Source organism: Micropterus dolomieu, linkage group LG18 (assembly GCF_021292245.1).
Source record: "Micropterus dolomieu isolate WLL.071019.BEF.003 ecotype Adirondacks linkage group LG18, ASM2129224v1, whole genome shotgun sequence".
NCBI classification, from domain to species: Eukaryota; Metazoa; Chordata; class Actinopteri; order Centrarchiformes; family Centrarchidae; genus Micropterus; species Micropterus dolomieu.
In genome coordinates, this window is record NC_060167.1 from 6,183,235 (window position 1) to 6,199,309 (window position 16,075).

Below are 16,075 nucleotides of genomic sequence, written 5' to 3' on the forward strand. Positions count from 1 at the left end.
TTATGAAGCTGAGACTTGAACAACAGTTTAACTCAGTGCCTTACTTTGACAGTATGCTTTAATGTAAGTGGCAGCTCTTGAAGTCACTTTCCCAGAATTGTGCCAAATACAGTAATATCTACCAGCACTTTTACACCACTGAAATTGAATGTTTGCTTCATAATAACCCCCAGCTTTCTGTCTCAAGAGCAACTGGGTGAGCAAAACACACACTATGAAACAAGAACTATTTCACTACTTTTTGTCCCTTTTTCTTTATTTCAGAAAATATTGCCAAACAGGATAAAGTACGGGACAGTGAACTTGACTTATGAATAGATCACATATATTTGAAAGGTCATAGAATTTTTGAGTTGAGAAAGTTTGAGCCCTTTTAATAGGAAGCAAATAAACTACTTATATAAAATAAAATACTGCTTTACAATTTTCCAAAGGATGCCACGGCTTACATCAGATAATGAATGCATTTTTCAATCCCTTCAGGAGGCCACTGGCTGCACATCATGTTAGTTCATGGAATATGGATTAGGGCCTTGAAACTTGCTTAAGATATACAATAAACCAAAATAAACACATTATTTTGACAAAGTAACGCCATTGGCTGGAAATTCAGTCTTAAGCATAAAAATAGGAAAGAAGACATTCAAGATTTGAGATTTAGGGACAACATTACATTCAGAACCTATGCAGTCAGGAAATCAAACCTAGAAAACAAACATTAGACTGTAAAAGGATAAAGCGAAATTGGAATAGTTGAATTTCAACTCTTAAACCTCAAATGTGAGAGCTTCCTGTGGTTAACAGCTGGTTATATTTAGTGCATGGTGCCTGTGGTGACCTTATGTGACAATACTGCATGTTTCTGTCTCTTACGGTGTGGCCAGTGTTTGTTTGATCTTAAGTATTCTTCATTCATAAATAAAAAACGTTTTTAACTGGGTAGTAAAATGTACCCAGAAATATTTTTTTTATTATCTGCCCCATATTGTCAGCTATGGCAATAAGCCCAACATGTGATTTGTAAATCATGTAACCACCCTATGTTCCTTTAAAAGGATTGTTCAGAGTTTGGGCAACATTTTTAAACGCTGTCGAAAAGCGGCTATTGGTTTCCTCCTGTTTCCAGTCTTTAAGCTAAGCTAAGATAACCAGCTGCTGGCTGTAGCCTTACACTTAATGGATAGATATGGGAGTGGTATTGATCTCCTTATGTACTTCCAGATTCTACCAGTAAATTCAGTAACGAACAACATATTAACATAAATTTTTACTTATTACATATACATATAACATATAGGCATTACATGTCTTACCTGAATAAAGAAGGATAAGAGCAGATGGCAGCTGGTACATGGCAACATCACCGCAGACACCTAATTAACGAGAGATGGGGTACATGAGGTGAGTAAACAACAGCCTGGCTGTCAGTAGGAGAAGAGGATAGAGGATCAGAAAAAGGAAGAGGCTGCCTACTGACCCATCTCCCTGGGAGCTATGATTTAGAGTAACATCTGACAGACAACCCCATTTCACCTCTGACCCTGTTCAAATCTCTTGTCAGTGAGTAGGGTGCATACACACCACCACACTCCTCTTTTGCGTATTTCGTCCCGTTTCCTGCATGGCATCGCCCCTGCATCCTTTCCTCCTCTCCTCCTCTCCAATCTCTCAGCCTCCTCGCTGGAGATCCACTCTCCCCATTTATTTCCAGCTCCCTCACACCCTCCACCGCCCTTGCTCTCCCCTTAACAGGCAGGGCTGCTGTGGATGACACGTATCCAGCTGAGAGCAGCCATGCAGGGTCGATGGACCGCAGTACACTGAGAGGAGAGATAGCCCCACAACCCAGCCCCCTCTCTGTGTTTTCTTTCCTCTATGTGTGTGTGTTCTTGTGTGTGTGTATGTATGTGCTTGTTTATCTGTCTATAGTGAACCTCACAAAACCCACAGCTGAACCAATGACATGAATCTCACAGTATGGGGAGACAGTATGTGCATGTGTGTGAGTTCTTACATTTTTTTTGGGGGGTGTGGTATCAGAAGCTTTGTTATAGAACAGACCCCTCATTAGATGTGCACACTATGAAAGATTTATCAGTTAATTCATCCAGTTACTTTGTGTGTTTCGCTCTTTTTCCATTTCTGTCTCCTTCTATCTCTCCCTCTCTTTTTGAGAGATTATGGCCAGTGCTGCTCATTAGTACTGAGGGAATGTGAATTGAAGGCACATGAATTGTGGGAGACAGCGTGTGTGTAGACCTTTTCAAAAGGTGTGAAGTGTACTACTTTTATTTTGACACCCACATAACAATTACGTGCGTGTGTGTAGACATGGTGTCCTGGACTTCTGACAGTCTAACGGGTGCAATGGGCTGTGACCATTAATTATTTACAAAGTGCATTTTAGGCAGGAATGACTGATGATCCATAAATAGGACAGTAACATATCACAAAACAGCCAAACAGCCAGCGAGACATTATGTACTTCGCTCGATCATTTTAAAGCAAGCACATGTGGTGAAAAAAAGTGTAGGTTCTGTCCAGGCACTGAAAAAAGGATCTGGAATGTATGTACTTCTGTGTAGGGTGACAATGGTTTACTTTGGTTAAACTACTTGTATTACTAATTACCAATAGAAAATCAACAATCAGGTACTCAGATCTCAGATGACTATCAATGTTCCGCTCACAAAGTCATGTAGAAACCAGACTAATCAGTTCATTTCGTGACCTGCATTAGGTTCAAAGGTTAAAGGCCTTATCATGTTAGAAGCATAGAAATGGATTTCCTGGATCTTACAGACAGCTGAAATATATACCACTGATCTTTGCTTAACAAAAAAAAACGCATTTCCATTTTTTGTAGGGTGCAATTCACATACTGTAATAGATGAAGAAGTAAATTTATAATGAAAATTGGATTTAACCCATACATGAAGTGGTGCGCTTCAGGGGCAGACAAACTAAACAGTGCTCTCGTGTGCAGAGGGTACTCCATCGGGATTCTCTACTAAAAGAGCTTTTAACCTTTAAGCACCGCATAAAGTCTACAGCGGGAGAATTGTGGACTATTCTGCACAGAACATTTCCCTACAGTGAGACCTCCAAAAAATGAGGACTGTTAATTAACTGCAATAATTCACAGACAATTAATAAATAATTTTGATTACATTTCAATTTCATCATCCATCAAGGATAAATGCCAAACAACTTAAATATGTGGATTTTCTGTTTTTATCATTGTAAATTGAATGCATTTGGATTTTGGACTATTGGGCGCACAAAACAAGCTATTTGAAATATCATTTACTCATCTGGCTGACGCTGTTATCCAAAGCGACTTACAATTGCTATATATGTCAGAGGTCGCACGCCTCTGGAGCAACTAGGGGTTAAGTATCTTGCTCAGAGACACAATGGTGGATGGGTCACAGTGGGGGATTGAATCCAGGTCTCTCCCACCAAAGGCAGGCATCTTATCCATTGCGCCATCACCACCCCAAGTATCACCTCAGCCTCTGGGAAATTGTGATGGATATTGCTTTAATATTCCTCTGGCATTTTATTGTATTGCATCATAGAGTATGATCTAGACCTGCTCTTTTATGAAAAGCGCTGTGAGATAACTTTTGTTGTGATTTGGTGCTATATAAATAAAATTGAATTGAATAGAATTGAATTATTGACTAAAATTGAAAAATAATTGAGAGATGGTTAACATCCAGTGTTATGAAATATCAATAAATAATTTTATGTATCTGTTAAATCTTCCAAATGACTTTCAGTCAGTTGTCTCTCTTCACAGTCTGGCCCTCAGCTCATCTGACATGGCATGATTAAAAATGGCAGCCTAAAAAACAGGGTCATGGAAATGTGTAAAAGCATTTATCAGATCCGCATTTCATCACTGTAGAGGGGGTTGGGTCTGTCAGAAGGAGAATTACCTCTCTGTGGATGGCATCTATCAACTTAACTGACATGTAATGACCCTGGGAGTCATCACGAAGCATCAGTCAACCTCTACATGGGTTGGGTGGTGCTGCATCCCACTTAATTCACTTTCACACCCCGCCAGCCTGTCGTCACTGCGGTCGATACATGAGTTGTACAGAGCTTTACAATTGACAGGTAGAGAGTAATGACGAGGATTGGCCACACAATACCATAGAAACTTAGAAGACTAAATATAATTGGTTTGGGCAGAGACACAAGACTCTTGGGTAGAAATAATGTTGGTTGGTTTTGGTTGATTCAGGTTAGGTGGTGATGTGTAAAAAAAACAATTACTGCAGTCATTCCTCACTAATTATCAGAATGCAAGTAATGTACTAACTTTTCGATTTGCTCTCCCGCATTAGCCCTGGATTTGCCATCATAATTAAGATAGTGATTGCTCCTTCTGCAGCGCAGCGCAACAAGCTCAACCTATTGTATTGAAACACATGGCCTAGCGTTTCATCTGTCAAAGTGACAAAACCGTGTTGTCTGGCATTTTCCAATAGGATGTGTGTGTATAATTTCTTTAGAAAATTGCATCTAAGTTGTCATTCATTTTCTGTTGTCTTGTGTTAGTGTATCTCAAAAAAAAAAAAAAAACATTTAACATATTAATGACAAAAGAAACAAACAAAACAAAAGCAAAGAGTTTCAACTGAAACGCAGCGCTAATGTCTGGACTGTTTTTAACACATATGTTTATACATACAAGTTGTAGTGAAGAGCTTTATGCATCTGCATAGCCTTGGGCCTGAAACAATAAATAAAAAAAAAAAGTAAGATAGTAAGTGAGCATCCTAACCCTTAATTTGTTTGGTGTAATATCACTAAAACTCTCACACAAGTATAAAACCAACACCACCGCCAAATAGGATATGTAACAATATAACTCATATATGCACAGGTTTGTATTGTTATTTTAAATTTTTTGATCGCTCATCTCAAAATTTAGATTATTAGATTTCTCAACTGTTTCACCAAAGTCAGTTAAAACAGCTGTCACCAGATATAACTTTGTCAATTAAATGTTTCTGGGCGTGTTGCTGCTGAGTTACCTGTACTCTGTAACTTTCAGGATCTCACTTTGTATTGACAGTGGCCACTGTGTATCAGTGAGACACATTTTACTATCCATCTCACACACACACATACACACACATTTTTACTTATGTCACTTTTGGGGACACTACATAGTGTTACATTCATTTCCTGGAGACTTACCCTTACCCACACACGCACACACTGCCACTGCTTCCCTCCTCATGCTCATCAATTATTAAAGAGTCAGATCTCTCTCTGAGACACACCATCACAGCTGTACATCCCACTGCCCTTTCACTGCCTCATCCCCTGAGTGTATGTATTTTGAGTGTGAATGTCTGCTCATGTAGGGAAGGATGGATGTCAGTGAACAGACAGCGCTAACAATGTGTGTGTATGTGTGTGCACCTCATTTTGTGTTGTGACTCTTGTTGCTGATGAGAGGTGAGCTGTGGGAAGCAGCAGTGATTTCCAGACCCTTCCCTGTTTCCTCAGTAGAGCATAACAGTGTAAGAAACATGTGGAGCGGAGCAACAGTAGTAATACAAAAAATAAAAAAAACTTGAAGAACTTCAGGGAGCCTTCATGATCAGAATGAAAGACATAGTCCCTTGTAGTGAATCTTATTGTTCAGAGATGTGATTAACAAAAACACTTTTCAACACTTGCAGTGGCATCATGGATTGATCAGAGTTTCAGCACATGCTTCCCTAGTTAATTAACATGGAGATCTTTTGCAGGACAGCTACAACAGACCACATATACCTGTTGCTTTAACTGAAAATGTAGAGATCCTCCTGGCAATTTCAGCTATATATCACAATATCAATAGTTTATTTTATATAACAGTGCCCTAGTAAATATACTGTAGCCAGACTATTTTGCAGCATTACTTGTAGGTAATAATAAGTCTTTCATTGCTCCTCTGTTTGACAATGTACAGAGCACCATGGGAGTCAAGCTTTTTTATTATCACGTTTATAACAGCAACAACACGTTTTTTGTCTTAACTCTTCTTTAACTTTTTCTTCAATTCCTCTACAACAAGCTGGCATTTTAGGCCACTGTTGCAGAGCTGTTATATGCCACTATATAATTTTCCATGTACTGTCTTACATCCAATTATGCCATCTAAATCATATTAAGTCCTCAGTAAATCCAAAAATGTTATTAAATTTCTTAGACTCTTTCAAATTCCAACATCTTTCTAAACTGGTGGAGTGCTCCTTTAAACCGGGTTGGTATGAACATTTGGCTGAATCCTTGATGCTGCTGTGAAAGGTAAAAAACTTAGGAATGGCACGTTTGAGCATAAAAGCCTTATCAGTGCATGAACAGTACTGGTGTATAACACATAATTGCTTGTCAGGAAGTTGAACGTTCTAATTCATTTTGGAAAGAGGTCACAACAAAGTGAAACCCTTACCATTTCATATGGATGGTGTGAGTCGCACAGATAAAGATGATTGTATCATTATGGATGAATCTTTTTTTACATTGCGTGAAGGACAAAAATGTTCCTGATGACGTTAATGTGACAGTGAGGTGTAATTATGATCTATTACCTACCAGTTTTTTTTTAGTGTATTAGACTCCTCTTGACTCTGCTGACATTATATCCCATGTTTCCACCTCCTGGTCTTCAGCACTGGTAAACACATGAAAAAGAACAAGAAACAATAGACTGAAAAAGGTCAATTCATCATCCAGTTTTTATAATGTAGTCAGTGTGACCATTCTAAGGACAGTGTTTAATGTGATGTTAATTGCATAATGTATGTAAAACCTGCTACCAAAGGGTTAAATCATTCATGTTACTTTTAAATGAATTCAGCACCATGGACAGCAACATTAAGAAGCTCTTACATGCTGTTCTCAGAAACACCTGTAGAGCTTCAACAGTATTCATAGAAACACTCTTAGAACACACTGCTAACTTATAAAATTGATTATAAATGTGAAATAGGGAACAGAATCACCAATGGTAATTCAGTGTAAGTGTCCAAAGTATGCACAACATTGTTTTTGTATATTTGCCTTGTTTTACTAGGCATCTGTAAACATTTGCTAAATGTTCTTGCAAAACATTTTAAATGCTGAACAGATACATTATCTCATGAATACTTTATTATTAAGTAATAGTGATAGATAAATTATTATTAATTGATTACATATGCATTGTGGGCTCATGAATCTTCATGTACTTACCAGCATATTTACACACATACCTTTGTATAGACAGCATTAAAAACTACAGAAGGCACTATGTATAGAATCTGAAACTCATTTCACAGCGCGGCACTACCGTGATGACTGGCTGATGGCAACCCAAAGACTGCACCAGTTGCTTAAAATTTGAAAGATGCAGTTTCTGCACGTAGTGGTTTTAAGGTAAGCAAAAGTTTCAGTACTTTTCAATATGCTACTATATAGTACTACATGAAATATAGTGAATGAAATTAATATTTCAACCCTAACCAAGTAACAACCATACTAAAGGGTAGCTAAAAAATCCTCAACAACAGCAGGACTTCATGTACCACAGGTTCATAGCTGAAGTACAAATCTTCAGAATTAAGTTACAGTAGTAATAATTAATTAGAGTACACTGAGTAAAAATTAACTATTAAAAGTAGCACATAGACTCAAGCACTTATACAGGTTTACTCTAAAGTAGCATGCTTTCAATAAGTATACCAAAGTACAGCTTAAGTCAGGTAAATATTTAAATCTACTTTTAATTACTGTACTTCAGACGACACTGATAACATCTTAAGGACTGCAAAAATAAAATATATCATTGTATATGAAATTATACAGTTAAATGGTGTAACACATTTCTAACACACCTCATATGCTAAAAATATGCTTTCCGAATGTTAACAATATACATATACTCACATGATAATCCCATCAATAGTAGTATAATTGGTATGGGGCATTATGTTGGTCCTTACATTGATCCATTACATACTTTTATCTGGATGAAGTGACCATGCCACCTTCTTGCCAGAGCTTCTGCACATGAAGTACCATATGCTCTGAGAGGTTTAGATAAATTACTCTATCCTCTAGTTGTAACACACCTCAGAGAAAGATGTGTAAATTGAAGCACTACCAGTGGCCACATCCAAGAAATGTAAAAAAAAGATGGAAGATTTTCTGGGCTCCACCCAGAGTTTTTTGAAATATCAATCAACCCCTGTTAGCTTAAAAGGTTTCTGTAAAATGTTTTGTCCTTCATGGAACATGTGGTCAGCTGCAATTTGTGTTAAAATGAATTCCAATAGTGACAAAATGTCCAGAGAACTTCAGAAAGCACTCTCGCAGCATAACACAATTTGTTTTGCTGTCTAAAGTTTGCTCAGTAATTAATGTACGTTCCAGACACTGATATTTTCACCAATAAATAGCTAAACACACCTCCAACTCAGTCATGATGCACAATGTGAGTGTGTTTACATATGTTTAAGTGCCTTACAAAGCATTTGCAAGGTACAAAGTGTGCTGTCAAAAATGTCTACAAATAATTGGACATGTTTTTTCAAATGTGAAAACAAGTCACCATTAGCATTGACTGCAACTGACATGAATTCGAGCTGACCATGGTTGCCACTCTGCTCCGTAAATGATAAAACAGCGAACCAATTACAGTTAGTTTTCCTATTTCATTCTCAAAAGATTAGTATGTTAATGTCTGTGTACAGAGAGCTCCCTTGCACAGAAACATGTGGCCTTCACGTTTTTTGTGGCTAGAACTGACTGTTCTCCTTGCTTAACTTTAACTCAGGATTTAAATTTGGGCTGTGTGTAGCCAACAAGACATCACTGAACTTTTCTTACTGTGTTATGATGAAACAGATTGCCAGGTTCTGTTTGGACAAAGCTTTTCATTTAAAGTTGTCTGATTTATCAAACACATCGCTAAACAGATAAAAATCAATAATCGGAGACTATCAGGAAAACCATTACCCCATGATGATCTACAATCAGCACTGCTTACGCTTCCAAATCCTACACTTACATCCACACATACTAACTCCTCAGCCAATTCACATATTCAATAAAACTAGAAGACATCGCTGTTGCAAGAGCTTCCTTTTCCTATGCACTGTGCTAACACTGTTAACGATGAGGTTCTTTTGACCAGTCATGTAGACCAGTGAGTGGTGCTGTGTGGAAGACCATTTGGGCACACACACACACACACACACACACACACACAAGCTCATTTAAGCACATTTATTGGCACAAAAATGCTGAAACTCAAGTCCAAATACATTCACTGACAGACAATTGTCCCCTGACTTGCGCAGAGATGCACATTCTTGTAACACACATGCCACATACATGTCTTTAAGATTTAAATGCCCACCCACACTTACGGCTCCCTCCCACACAGCATTTGACCCTCCAAACACACACACAGACACTCACTGATGTAAATATTGTACATCAGTGAGTGTGAATGAACACATGTATGAAATTACACTGAATTATGCAACAAGTTACACACGTGTGCACAAAAACATGAAATCTTCATGTATACTCACAAACACAGTGCAGTGCATCAGTAGAGCAAAAAGTAATAAAAACCAACTAGCATATACAGAGATTTCAACATTGTAAAATATAGTAAACATAAATATCTGAAATTATTCTGTGAAGTAATTGTCATTTTACACACACAGGCGCACATGTACATGTATGCACACACATGTTGACCCCACCCCTAAAGAAAAGAAAAATTACATGAATTCTTCATTCAATTCTTTTGTTACCTACGTCTGCACAACAAATGCATTATTATTATTATTATTGCTATTATTTGTATGTCTACTATGGGACCAAGCCTCAGATGTCTACAGCACAGGCACTGAACACCCCTCCTCTGAGTAAATGTTTGTTCTTTCACTCCTCTCTAATAGAGCACATAAAGATGAATTCATTCAAAATTCTCATTACTCTTACTGTAACCCTATCCTCTGATGTTGATATTGCAATTACAATACAGTTACATGGTAAGTAATTACTACAGAGGAAAATAGCACCATGATTTTGTAAAATCTTGTAACATATAATTTCAGTTTTCTATGCAAATATGTGACTCCAAAAACGGGAATGTGAAGTTATCCTTGTCTGCTGCATGACATTTCAGTACAATTTTACCTTTTGATGTAGGAACAAAGAAACAATGTGCATTAAACCCTAGCCAAAGTTATTCAGTGGCTGCTGGGCACATCAATGTAGACTTTATTATGGGTGGTGTTTGGTAGGAAATATGGTGTCTTCACACCTTCTGAGGTGTGCATAAAATCCTTGCCAGTTGTGATCACTAAGGAGATACTAACATATAAGCATGTATAAATGTATTTCTTTAAAAAAGAACACAATTGAACACTATGTACAAAATCTATAAGCTTACTGTTGAGCGTTACAAAGACACACCTGCCTGCATTTTTCGCTGGTCTTCAGAATTCAAATATATTATTTGGAGTTGGAGTGCAAGCTAAAATTATTTTGGGGAGGAACAACATGTGGCTTTTAATGCAGGAATATGCTCATCCAAGTCTAAGTTCTATCACACCGCAAAGCTTGACTGCCAGTGGAAATGATGAAACTGCTGGTCCAAAGTCTGTGTCCGTATACATCTGATATGGACATGGAGGTGTTGGTCATGCTGTACCGTTAGTACGGGTCCACGCGTCTCTCCTCTGGCGCAAGCCGTGAAGTGGCTGCGAAGGGAAAGTCGTGTCACCGATAAGCAGTGACCAGATGCGGCTATCAGATCCACCTGTACGCCTGTTTACAGAGACGCACTACGCACCCATCTTTTCCCCAGAAAGCTTAAAGCCGCGGGACATGCCTTAGTGCGGTCTGTTTGAACCTAAATAACTTCTCCAGGCAGCATAAAATACGCAACTGCAGATACTCTTTGTTTCACCTTCTGTATCTTTATCATGCATCTGCTGCAGAGACTAGCTACAAGGGCTTTTTTCTTTATCACAGCCCGCGATCAGTACGAGCATCTGATTAAAAGAAATACACAGGGTACCACATTTACGCAGTACAACTGGGTGTTTAAATCCTGCGCAAAGTTCAAAGCAAATTGTTCCCCACCGTAGGATTGGCTGACGTGCGCTCGAACGGTCCCGGACTGACAATTTTTCACTGCACTCTGTCGACTAACCCGAAAATCTAAGACTGCAACACACTTGCCCACCAGAAAGGAAAATGTTATATTTGACCTACCTTGACGACTTGGACCTCTTAAAGGTTGCGCACAAATCTTAAGCTGCTGGAAGTTTGACTTAGTCTACTCCTGATCCCTCGGAGGAGTCGCACTGAGAGAGAGAGGATGGGCGCCACTGCTCTGCGCGCCAGCTCCATGGATGTGTGCGTGTGAGCGCGCGTGCGTGCGTGTGAGAGAGAGAAAAAGAGAGAGAAAGAGATGGGGAGGGAAACAACAGACGTGGAGAGCTGTAGCCCCTTGCTGCCAAAGGATGCTTCAGTCTCCTAGCAACAACAATCGATCTGGCAAGGAGACATTTTTATTGGATAAAAAGAAAACTTAGCCATTCACCCCCCCACCCCTTAGCACATGTTTACCACTCAGAACAACAACTCCAGCTTTACTGAGTGAAGAAAGAGAGGAGAGAGAGTGAGAAAAAAGAGAGAGAGACGATTCCAGATGAATGTTTTACGTGTGTGTGAGGTGCAGAGTGATGTACAGAATCCATCTGCATCCATCTGTCTTTGCAACCTGACTCAAAACATATATAATGAGATAGACCGAATTTCACATCCTTTTTTTATTTTATGCAAGCTCTGATGCTTTAACACAGTATTACACTTCATGATGTCAGTAGTGAAGAAAAACTGTGAGAGCAGTGCTGTCCATGCTTCATCTTGTTCAGGCATATTTGAAAAACCTGACACTGGCTGCATGGTTGAATGGTAGCAATATACCATATCCAAACACCCTTACAGCTGTGACTAGAACTGTCCATCTGAAGCCTTTATCATCTATCACACTGATGTGATGCATGATACGTGGCAACCACACACTTACACTATATTATCTACAAGTTAGGTGTCTCTCTCTCTCCCCCCGTTTCCCCCTTTTTTCCATCAGAAACAGTGGCACTCAGAGATGTGTGTGTGTGTGTGTGTTAGTGCGTGTACATCCACATCTGTGCATCGTTACTTGGTTGTATGATTATGCACATGTAGTCATTAGAATGCAAGTATGCAAGTGTGCAGCTCCTATTGAACAGAAAATCCTCTTCACGCATGATTAAATCACAGTCCTCTCTCTCTCAACACAAACACACACGCACACAAGTGCACACTACATACACTTGCACACATGCACGCACACACGCAGAGGCGCTCAGTCTAGAGGCCTGATTTCTGTATTGTAAAGTTAGTCAAGTGCACAGAGATACACTGTTTGAGGGTTTGCTCAAAGCAGTTTTTTGATTGCAGCTACAGGCCACAGCATGTTGTTTTGCCTGCTTTAGATGCAGATGTATGACGACAGGAGGCTGAAGATTCTGAAAAGCTCACACGTTTTCCATGTATCTACTGTGTGACACCATATGGCATAAGAAATCTGTCTCTGAGAATAAACTTTGGATGGGCAGAGATTGATTAGTTGACTGAAGAAGTAAGCGTGAGAGCCTCCACTTTACACCTCTGTGACACACATGCATGCATGGGCATGAGGTGGGAAGTGCACACACACACACACACTAGCGCCCAGTATCAGTCACAGCTTTCCCTGCCTCATCCCTGCCGCTCCAGCTCAAAAGTGCTGGCTACTCTAATAAAGGCCTCATTGTGTTGCATGGCATGCATATATGCAGAAAGCCCAGAAAGCCAGCTTTGTCCCATAAGGGTCCCTCAGCGAGAGAGCTTTGTGCCCGGCCTTTCCCCATAGACTGAGGCACAGAACAGCCGAAAAGCTGAATAAGAAAAAAAGAATAGAATTAAAGAAAGAAAAGAGTGACTGGGGCAGAGAGATTGACACTAATGTGATATATGGAAAATATGGACTACTTGAACCTCACTAGATGAAACCATCTCCAGGCCTTGAGGTTGTGTGTGTGTGTGTGTTTGGATATCAAGTGCAGGAATGCAGCAGGAAGTGGGTCCACTGGGATTATGTTTCCTTCTTCTTTGATTCCTCACAGATTGTTTGTGTCCCCGTGCTAATAGAATTAGCCATGCTTCATTTCCCATGGTCTTCTGTCCTGTTTTGGCCTCATTGTGGAAGGAGCTTCACACAGAGGAGTTAGTGTGCTTAGACGTGTGCCCTGTGTTGGATAGACAATGGGGTTAGTTACAACCACAAGCTCACAAGCTTCCATTTGCTTTGGTCAGTGTGGTCATTTGTGATGTGGCCAGGTGGACAAAAGGAAACATTATGGCTATATTTCAGGTTAAGGCAATTTCTGTTTGACAAATGATGAAGTAATAAATTGTCTTGCCTTATAACCAATTAAAGGGGTAAAATGGTTATTGAGAGAGGCGTGTGTTTCCTGTCATAGACCAGATTCAAGCCCACATTTAGAAAAAAAACAAAAAAAACAAAAAACATTTGGTTTCACTGCAGTTGCAATAAGCCCAAGCTAAAATTATCCAAAGAAGGTTAAAGTCAAGGGCAAGTGGACTTGGTTGAAGATACTAGAAGACGTTTCGTCCCTCATCCAATGGACTTCTTCAGTTCTGACTGACTGGTATGGAAACTAAGCTATTTAACCTCAGTGGGGTTGTTTGCCAGGATCGTTGATACCGCTGGTTCGTTAGTGTTCCTGGCTATTGTAACGACAGTCGTTATGGTCGTTAGGACGACCATCGTTGGTATCCTCACCTGAGGCCAATAGGTTACATATGTTGAGTTTCCTGGGAAGTGATGAAAGGACCGCATTGTGAGTGGGGGATAAGTGGTGGCGTAGACCCTCTCGTCTGTTCAGCGACGGCTTCGCAACCTGGGTGTAGATGGATTCCTTGACACCTCTTTCAAACCATCTTCAACCAAGTCCAGTTGCTCTTGACTTGAACCTTCTTTGGATAACTATAACCTGGATGAGTGAGAATCTTCACAGACCTCAAACGAAAGTTATTTTTCTTAATTGGGGTTTGATTTAAATGGGTAATATGTAGTTTTTAGTGGCCACTAGCGGTGCGGTTTTAAGACTGCAATTAGGTGTGTGCTCGGAAACACTGGCATGCCGGCTGGGGCTTTTCACACAGTCATGTTCCTCTAGCTGCTGTGTTACTACCAATGTTCCCAGCTCTGAGGCGGATCAAATCAAACCGTTTTTCGGCTCCACAGCATTACCGGCATATTGGCATAATCATCACGGAAAATAAAGCAGTGTTTTACTGTCCTGCATATTTTTCAATGCTAGACAGTTAGCTAACAGTGTGAAGTCCTCCGATAAACTCAAGGCGTAACCTTTCTTCTTATTATTTATGTATCACATCACATCGTCATTGTGGTTGATTTTCAACTCTTTACATGCACCAATAAAATTAGTTTTGCAGGTCTACATACAGAGAAAAATCTTCTCATTGCATTTATAAAGCTGGACGTGGACATGGATTCAACCAACTCACTGTGCACAGCTCTTGTTGCCATACATGTGAAAAGCACCACCCACCTTTTACTGTCAGCACTGCCTCCTCTTGTGCGACGTGTCATTACCATCCATGGACCAACAACGTCAAGACCCACGTTGGTGTAGGGTGGCATTGGAGAGAGTCTGTCAGCTGTTAAGTCTGCCATTCTCTGAATCTGTAATGTTCCTCTGAGCCTACCACTGATGACACATTTGTATATAACTGATGAGACTTTGCCTCCAATGATCCACAATCATGCAGCTCTGATTGCTCCCTCTGTGATAAGACGTCCCTGGTGTGCCACCATCTCTTGGTAGTATCTCACCAAAAGAGTGGCAATGTGATGTGTATGGGGGATTATAAGTGGTTGCTTCTCTTCTTTTGTCACACATGCAGGCGCCAGACGACCACCAACCTTGAGTAATCCATCTTCATCAATGATAGGGTTGAACTTTTTGAGTGGACTGTGCTTTGGCAAGGCCTGCGTCATTTCAAGACATCTGTATTCTTCTTTGAAGATTTCACGCTGCACAGTGAGAACAATTACAACTAAAGCAAGCACCATTACAGTGCGCAAGCCATTTCACAGCGCAGCAGTGCGGTCGTTGCAGTCTGTCTGAAAGGCCCATAATGCCACTGCACCGGATGTAGAGTTGCAGATGCGAGTCACTCGGTTGGCAACATACAGTGGGTACGGAAAGTATTCAGACCCCTTTGTTTCATTGCAGCCATTTTCCAAAAATCAAAAAAGTTCATTTTATTTCTCAGTAATGTACACTCAGCACCCCATCTTGACAGAAAAAAAAGAAATTTTTGCAAATTTATTAAAAAAAGATAAACTGAAATATCACATGGTCATAAGTATTCAGACCCTTTGCTGTGACACTCATATTTAACTCAGGTGCTGTCTATTTCTTCTGATCATCCTTGAGATGGTTCTACACCTTCATTTGAGTCCAGCTGTGTTTGATTATACTGATTGGACTTGATTAGGAAAGCCACACACCTGTCTATAAGACCTTACAGCTCACAGTGCATGTCAGAGCAAATGAGAATCATGAGGTCAAAGGAACTGCCCGAAGAGCTCAGAGACAGAATTGTGGCAAGGCACAGATTTGGCCAAGGTTACAAAAAAATTTCTGCTGCACTTAAGGTTCCTAAGAGCACAGTGGCCTCCATAATTCTCAAATGGAAGACGTTTGGGACGACCAGAACCCTTCCTAGAGCTGGCCGTCCGGCCAAACTGAGCTATCTGGGGAGAAGAGCCTTGGTGAGAGAGGTAAAGAAGAACCCAAAGGTCACTGTGGCTGAGCTCCAGAGATGCAGTCGGGAGATGGGAGAAAGTTGTAGTAAGTCAACCATCACTGCAGCAATCCACCAATCGGGGCTTTATGGCAGAGTGGCCCGACGG

The 16,075-nt window shown here is 40.1% G+C and overlaps 1 protein-coding gene and 1 long non-coding RNA gene across 2 annotated transcripts in view; one reads left to right on the plus strand and one right to left on the minus strand.

Moving 5' to 3' along the window:
* The window catches only part of grip2b (glutamate receptor interacting protein 2b), a 338,124-nt gene that overhangs the window by 162,965 nt on the left and 159,084 nt on the right, over window positions 1-16,075 (plus strand). The window lies entirely within an intron of this gene.
* On the minus strand, window positions 1,313-11,492 carry LOC123986996. Its single transcript, XR_006829035.1, has 3 exons — window positions 11,290-11,492; window positions 6,607-6,685; window positions 1,313-1,373 (listed from the first exon to the last, which is right to left on the minus strand). It is a non-coding gene; the product is annotated as an uncharacterized LOC123986996 (long non-coding RNA).